Source organism: Acyrthosiphon pisum, chromosome A2 (assembly GCF_005508785.2).
Source record: "Acyrthosiphon pisum isolate AL4f chromosome A2, pea_aphid_22Mar2018_4r6ur, whole genome shotgun sequence".
NCBI lineage: Eukaryota > Metazoa > Arthropoda > Insecta > Hemiptera > Aphididae > Acyrthosiphon > Acyrthosiphon pisum.
Window position 1 is genome coordinate 84,293,480 of NC_042495.1, and position 9,287 is coordinate 84,302,766.

Below are 9,287 nucleotides of genomic sequence, written 5' to 3' on the forward strand. Positions count from 1 at the left end.
GCAGTCGACGCGAAACCATAGTCGTCTTTGCCTTGCCGTCGTTCCCAACGTCATCGGCGACCACTGCAGCGGTCTTATACAGCTTCTCACTTCCGGTATAGCTGCTGCTGACGGCGACCGCAATCATAGTAGAGGTTTCGCAGACTTCCGACGTTATCGTTGTTGAGCGGTCAAGGTGTCCCAGAAACTGCAGCTACGGTGGCGATACGCCGAACGCGTTTCCATCTACGCGAACTCGATTCCACATCGATCGTAATATCTGGCCAAAAAGAAGTTTTTGACGCCGTAATTACGGACGTGCAAAAGACGTCGATCACCGTCGCCGCTCTCGCAATGCAACGATGATTTTAACTGCAGACTTGTGCCGCTTAAGGCGTGTGCCGGAGCTGCATTTTGCTCCTCGCCCTTGAAGTGGATAGCCTTCGGCTGCACCGGACCAGCCACCGGTCCTCCTTTTCCTTCTTCTCCTCCTCCTTCTCCTGTCGTAGATTTGCCACGTAAAGGACTTATTATAATAAGTGTATTATAATAATTTCAGCCAGATATATAACAATTAAAAAATAAACTTTCAAATAATATTTTATACAGCCAACATAGTCACTTATAATAATTGTTGTACGTACAAATGTTGAAAACGATTTATGATGAACACAAACAAAAATAAGTCTACAAGACAAAATTAATTTACAATATTATTTGCAACTCGTTTGACACGCGTGACCATGGCATTTTCAGAACCACTTAAACCACATGCTTAATAGATAAAATCACGTCACGAATGTGAAACCAAAAAAAAGTACCAAACCTTAATCGTAATCAGTTTTGTCATAGGAACTGCCATTGATTTCATCATCCGACAATCTTAATGTCCGAGATAAATTCAAAACAATGCTTGAAAATAAAGTATGCTTACACATAATACATATATATCAGAAGAATGCTGATTGGTAGATATGGAGATAAACATTTTAAACTTTTATAATTTTTATAAATATAGGTGTCAAAATAAATAGGTTCTTTGTCAATACCTTAAAATAAATATTGAACTAAAAAGCGTACTTGGTTAACACGCGACCACTTGACAAGAGGAGTCCAATCGTCATTACTCATTAATTATGGACAAACGATGGTATAATTTAAATTTGAAGTCATTACGAGTCGATGTATCTTTAAGTATTTTTATTATAATAACTGTTATCAAATACGAGTGTGTCAGGCGGTATATTTATCAATTTACTATTACTACGTTATTCAAAAACTATATACATCGGTCACCACTAATTTAGTTTTGTTTTTTTCGTAATCATTGAATATTAAATTATAACGATGCACACAACAATAGAATAAAACATTCATATTATATCCATTGTATGAGAAAAAGATAAAAATATAATATGAATAAAAACATTTTTGGATCTCGCGTGTATAATATTTTATTTTAGATTCCAAGTGAAATGAAGAAGTTATTGGTTTTTCAATTACGTAATTTATGTAAATAATTTTTTTGTTTTTACAAGCTTTGAGCCTACAACATTTTCATATAGATTCCTATCGATGGGACATTGGACACAGATGGTACTTTAGATATGTAATATTTTTAATTTATCTGTATTTTTGGGGGGTGACATAAAAAGATCGAAAGAACAAAGCGACATTTACATCGGTTCTATTTTGAATAAGGTATTAGCTTGTTATAATTAAGAATATGTCATGCCTGCATTACGTGCTGATTCCGTCTTACAAACATACAAAATGGTAAATTTATAAAACTTTAAGTAAAAACGGCATTATCTGCAGTGTTCTCTTGTTGGTTTTTTACAATATTTTTATTCACGGTTGAATTATAAGCATTTTTACATACCTAAGTACTCATAACTCACTTAAAAATTAAAATATCATAAAAAACCAACAAGAGATCATAGATCCGATGAATCTTTTCTTCGGGTTCGACAATAAATCAATTCACTCTAATATTAAAGCTAATATAACACTAGGTAACATTAGAACTAACACTCATTTTTCGATGTTCAACGTTTGTAAGACGCAGATAACACAACCAGACTTGAGATATTTAATCGAAATATATTTCAACCGATGCATAAGCAAGTTATTTTTTGCAATGTAATACATTTTCACCAGCGGAGATTTTTCTTAGATATAATTATAACAAATATAATAGTCTTGTTAAAAAAAATAATAAATATTTATCGAATGTGTAGCGTGTGAAAATCTTACATTTATAAATTTTAACAAGTGAGGAAAGTTTACTCTGCGAGGGTGCTAAATTCTGCCTTTCTAAACATATTTTAATACAACGCAACTACGCAACAAACTATAACTCGTCATGCAATTCAAAAAATAATTGTTAACTTTTATACTTTGGTACTTGTGCTTTTACATACTCATTGATATTCTTCAAAACTGCTTACTATAAATTTACTTTGAATAGAACCGTTGAAAAGTCTTAATACGAACAATATTTACAACTATGAACAGTACCTGCAAACAATTAATAAATAATAAATAACTAAATAAAAATATATTAATAAATATCTTAATATCAACAATATCGTAACTTTGTACTGGTAACTACCAAACAGATGGACACAACGGGGATATGAGGACAAGGATAAGGATTAATATTGTCAATGCAATGATAAATTATTTCATATGAAGTAGTTATCCCGAGTCCACTCGGGCTTTGGATTGGTTTAAACTTTTAGGAGAACTATGTAAGCATTTTATGTTACTCAGAAAAATCATAAATTATTAAAATCATGAATTCAAATTTCAAGTTTCTATTTCAAAATTACAAAATATGGTTAAAATGTTTTATTATATTTTAACAAAACTAAAAAATCAAAATCTATGGATGATAACAATTTAGTTATTTGATTTAATTAAGTAGCTTATTGCTGTAAATTTAGCTTGTTTAAGTAATGTGTTTATAATTTATATTGTATTATACTGTTCATTATTATGACATATTGACAGTCATATTATTTTAAGTAATTTGCTTAACACGTCATTCGGCCGACGAGGAAGTTGTGAAATGGAAATCATTAATTTAGTACAAATTAATTACCTTCACTAAACTGAACAGTTTTTTTTTAAGTCTTATTTAATCACATTATACTTACCCCGGTAATTGTTGTACTGACAATTATATTAATTTCATCCCACTAAGATAATAATAATATTATATGACGTCAAGTTTATTTTTATCAAAGGTTATCTGAACCTAACGTATTACACCGGCATGATGTTTTTAAAAACGAAATTCCTTTTATAATTATTTTGAATAAACATAATATGTGCAGTTGTGGCGTTATCAATTTATGACTATTTCCGTCAACATATTATATTTTTATAGTTCTACAGCTGTACTTAAATATTGGTTATGTGAGTTATTAGTTATTACAATATCTATTAAAAACATGAACCGTTTTATTGATCAATCAAGTAAGTTAATGCTGGGACATAAGTTATTCGAGTTCAAGTTACTGTACGGATTTGGGACTGATAATAGAACAAATCGTGTTTTTCTCAATTCTTTAATTTTTATTTTTTAGCGTAGAAATATAATATAATATCATTTCGAACTTGAAATTCAGTGGTATAAACATACATATATTATAAATAAAAACATATTATAAATTAAATTCAAACCATTTCATAGTAAATCCTTCGTCAATTTTTAAACGAGAGCAATCTTTGATGGTCGTAAGACCAGAGAACGGAGAACACTCTAAAAATTAAATATAAATGTCATCTCTCCCTCTTCTAAATGAAAGTTCAAGTAGTTGTGGCGAGACGCGTACGTGTTATTACTTAAGTATGGCGATACGCACATTGTATATCACGAAAAAGTGTGGATATTCTAGTGTACAAAATTAACCATGAACGAGGACGCGTATACCTACGCATAGAAGTTGTATGCGAGACCATGTTTAGAGCAGCTAACATCACGCAGGTCCCAACAGTCCTATCGTATAGGTATTGTAGTCTTATCCCAGTGACGAAGGTTGACGCACTTTTATGTGTATATGCGTCTATCTGTATAGTTTAAGAATTGTTTGTCCCCAGTGATATACGTCCTCCTCCTTACACCCCAGAACGTGCGTTTTCATTCTTATCCTGAGTGGTTGTTTCTATACATAGTTATTTCCCTCGAAAATGAGCATTACGTCTTATTACTCGATAAAACAAAAGGCAAATACACACGTGAATCCAAAGCCGTTTTAAACAAACGCTAAAATGTTCCTACATCTTTTTGGGGTACTCTATAGATTTTAGGTTAGGTATAAAATCTGATGGCATTAGGTATTATAAAAAGAACTGCTACCGAATTGATATTTATTTCACGATACTTTTTGTGGTATTTTTGTTTCGATTAAATATAATAGTATACCTATCCTCTATCGCTGATGAATATATTATAATTAGGTGGCTGATGACATTCTATTTTAAACGTATACATTGATTATTATAGACACAGCGATGATATTCTATGTAGGTACAATAGGTAAATAATAATAAACAAAATATTTATATAATATAAACCTTTTATAAACAAATTATTAATTAATGCATCTAAAAATAATAGCCTAAAGTATAATATCAATAAACTAACTCGAGGAGTTCTATTGATATACCGACCTATGTAGTAACAATTATTATGATTTATGACCTATATAATATGTTTATCCGGAACGCAGAGCGGAATTACAAAAATAAAATATTAAAATAAGTAATGCAAATAATTGACGTTTATTGACAAATTTCTAGCAGTACTATAATAATTATTAAATGCTAACTATATTTTTATATTTACATAATTTAAATTTTAAACTCATACTTTGACCACGCTGAAATCTCGTCTCATTATAATATTTCACAATGTTCTATGTATGTTGCAGATGTGAACAAATTGAGGCGTGTTTTTAATACGAAAGAAATTGATCTTTGTCCTCTGTCCTTTGTATTATATTACATATGGTATATTAAATTAAAATAGAAAACAATGATTTTAATTTTTGATAATTTGAAAATTAAGTCAAGTAAACATAATATAGATATAATAACACAATTCAATTTTGTCTATGCAATTTTAAATCTAAATTATAACCTTTATAGAATTGAAAACTTCTACACTAAAAAAAAAAAAAATCTATCCTATCTTTAAGTAGTTTTATGATGGAGAAAAAGAAACATAAATATTTAGTTGATTTAGTTCTGGATAAATAATCTTTACCGAAGTGCATTATCACTCGTGAAGAAATAAAAGTTCAAACTTTTTCGTTAACCGTTGAAATCAGGGATTCATTGTAATCATAACCATTTTATAACATAATACCGTTAAATCTCTACCATTATACATTAAAGTTTTTCAATGACTTAAAAACATTTTATTCTAGTTTATAACTACTAGTAATCGGTACGTTGCTCCTCAATCCATATAGTGGAATAAAATCACTGTTCTTAAACACATAATCTTAAACCAATTCTTGTGGTAAATAATATGGTTTGATTAAAAAGTGTATTGAACGGTGAATATATATTTCAAATAAATTATAATATTTACTTTTAAATAGACTAGATAGTAAAGCATAAACAGTATTAGTTGGTAACTAACCTTGGCCTCGAGAATATAATAGATTATAATATTAAATGTTATTTCTGTGATAATATTATATCATAGGCCACGGCATCAAAAACACGATTTTGACTTTTTGGCGAGACTAATGATTAAATTAAATAAAGAATTTACTGAAATTACATCGAAATTACTAAAATTTTTCGTGAGGTAAAAAAAATTATTTAAAATACCTACAAAAAAAAATATGGTGTTATCAATACAGTCATACATAATAGTCATACAAATATCAGCGTAATAGCAAAATAGTCCTCAATCAAATCAAAAGTCTTGAATTTGAATAACTTGAATTTTATAATAAATAAACAATTAAGTTTAATATTTCTACATAATGCAAATTATTTTCATCTTACTATTGTGGTTATTCAATTAATTATAATAGGTATACTTATATGGATATCCATTACAGTGACCTACTCAATGACGAGGTACACTTCACAGTTCACGCGTCATAATATACAGCAGAACAATTTTTACATTTTAAAATTACATTTGTTGTTTTACTTTTAGGGTCATTCTCTTATTTTATATTTCTACATATAATCAACCATGTATTTAAGGGGTGGCTAGGATAGAGAAATAAACACCCACAGAGTTTCTCGTGTTGCAATTTTTTTTTATTGACATATTTTCTTTTTTAATGTTATTGAAAAGTTATTATTATATAATAAGTTTTATTATGCGGTTCAAACCAATTTCCTGATTATAGGAAATTAATTTTTACCACAAACTTATTAAACTTTTAAACTTATTTAAGTACATTTATTTTATTTTGTGGTTATATTTTAATTTGATTGCTATTATACTCATTAAAATTGGGTAAATATTGGAATTGAGTGAAAACCGACGACTACAGTTAATATTACTCTTTTTAATTAGTTTTTTCTATTTACATCATGCGTATAATTCTTTATTACGATCAAAGTTGCGGCAGTTACTGAACGTAGGTATGCCTTTTGTTTTTAAAGTAGATTCTCTATCTAAAAGGTTCCAAGGCAATACCTTTTTATAAATATATATAGGGTGCATTTTAAGGCACACTCACCACTTTTTTATGTTTAAATCATTAATTTATTTAATTATATTACGACTACTAATTAAAAATCGACAGACGGTAACAACGTTTCATCAGATAAGTACAAGATGAATAATAAGTACTGCAGACATAGTCTATTATTATTCAGTTTTGAAAGATCGTAGTATAAAACTAAATATTTAAATGTTTTTACAGGCAAAATTAGCGGAGAGAGAATTCATCTTTATAGGTAAGCCTTATACGAAATGTCGTAATTAGAAACCCAACAAAAAATCGACCTTAGGTATACCGCTAGTGGATCAGGATATTGGACCAGGAAAAGTATTTTAAATTCCAACAGGTAGATGAAAATAGAATCTGTTGTAGATCGGGATATAGATGAAGAAGCTTAGTGGAAACATGCAAATCGCAATGATTAAAAATAATAATATATACAAGTCTAGTTCCACAAAATTAAGCTAAATAAAAACCTTTATAGTTTATAGTATAGTCACATGATAGATTAGTCTTTAAATTCTATAAAAAAGCAACAAAATATTTTCTAAACTTAAATTATATCTAGGTAACTATAGGTACCTACTTAAAAAATGAAAAAATCACAATTCGATTATAGACATAATTTAATCATAAGATAATCTTAAAAAATTGCCCTGCAGGCATACCTACGGAGACGTATTCAGAGGTGCTAAAGTGGAATTTTCTCAGGGCACCACCTTTAGCACGTATTTTTGTTTATAATCTTTTACACATTATGTATACTAGTTGGAACATTTTTGTTTCAATATTTTGTTAATTGAAAACATTTAATCATTTTAACCATGAGAATAAAGTTAATTCAATTGTCAACAACTTACACATTTCACGAAGAAATATAATTTTTTTGGAAAATACCTATGATCCATTTTTTTTGTACAATAAGCGTTATGTTGTGCTTTTTACATTTTGACAACATTATGTAGCCTTGAAAAAAATGTCACTCATTAAAGTCATTACCCAATAGAAACGTTTTCATAATTATAAAGTAATTTTACCATAATAAATCGTTATATAAGCTTAATAATTTTCTTTTGAGATGACTGTGACGGGTGCGATTCTCAGGCATAGTTCAAGAAGGTAACTATCTCCAAGCGGTTTTTGGTGTTATAAGAGTGCAGAGGAGTGGTAGCAATGATGTATATACGAATGACTGTGAGTCTCATAGACTCGTAGTCTTCTATACTATCTAAATATGGAGATAGGAATAGATATAGTATTGTACGTATGTGACAACTAATAAATGTGCTAATAATTTTTGACACGTTCATATAATACTGATTGAATATTAAAGTCTTTAAGATAAATTCTTAAATCCTGAATCATATAAATCATATTCGTTTTTATATATGTATTTTAATGGATCAGAGTTTCGGATGAAAAGTTCTCAAACTCACAATATGTGAAGTTTTAAATTCATAAATATAAAATGGACATACTTGTATATTGAATTCATCGCGCTCATTCCACGCCCACTCTGATATTATATTATAGTGTCTGACAATAATAATAATAAAAATAATAATAAAAAAAAAAAAATTGGATTTTTGTGAAAACTGTTTTTAGCGAGCATTGCGCTGAGTTCATAAAAATGCATGAACTTTTCTTTCAAAAGATTATACATACACATGTGTGCCTAAGGGAATCCCCGATATCCCAATAATGCGGGGATGATTCGAAACGGGATAGTACAAGGAAAAAGAAGACGGGGAAAGAAAAAAACGCACTTGATCGATTTCGCGCGACGTGTAGAAAAACTCCCAATGTGTATTATAGTTCATTTCCCCTCCCGTCCACGACATCGTTGACATACCCGAAATTCCCAAAAGGTACGCTACGAGTATTAAGATATATATCCATACGTCTCCCATATAGTCCCGTGTTTACAATAAGTTTGTTCATTTATTTTTTAAACATTTTTTTTCCAGCGAATAACAAGAATATTATGGACGCAATACGCTTGTCAGTCGGACATCATCATATTGCATAGATAACTTGTAAGACAACTCTGACGTAGACACAATTATGACTACAACATGCAAGAAAGTTTCTGTGTTCATTTTTTTACATTATTCACATTGACGAATGCATTCGAAGATATTATCTTGATATATATGTATATGTAACCTATAACCTATGTATAATGTATATATATACATACAAACACATATATATATAGTTTTTATTTTGTTCTCTTCTAAGAATATGGATAAAAAATGTTCTGGGCGTTTATAACGTATATCCAATTGTACACCACTATATAAAGGACTTCCCATAACTTTTCAAGATGAAATGGCGTATTTTACATTTTTTGATCATTTTATTCAAACGTAGAAGTAGACCAAATTTATAGATCGAACAACACTATTTACAGAGATGTAATGGAACGAAATAATAATATATTATATTTTCTACACTCGTTTTCTCCAAAACGAATTTTTATCAACAAATAATAATATGTAGAACTTAAATAATGCCAAAATATACATTTTAATCATGCCGATATTTAATTTTACTAACTTAAAAAAAAAGCTTTACTGCCATATTTCGATATAAAAATAT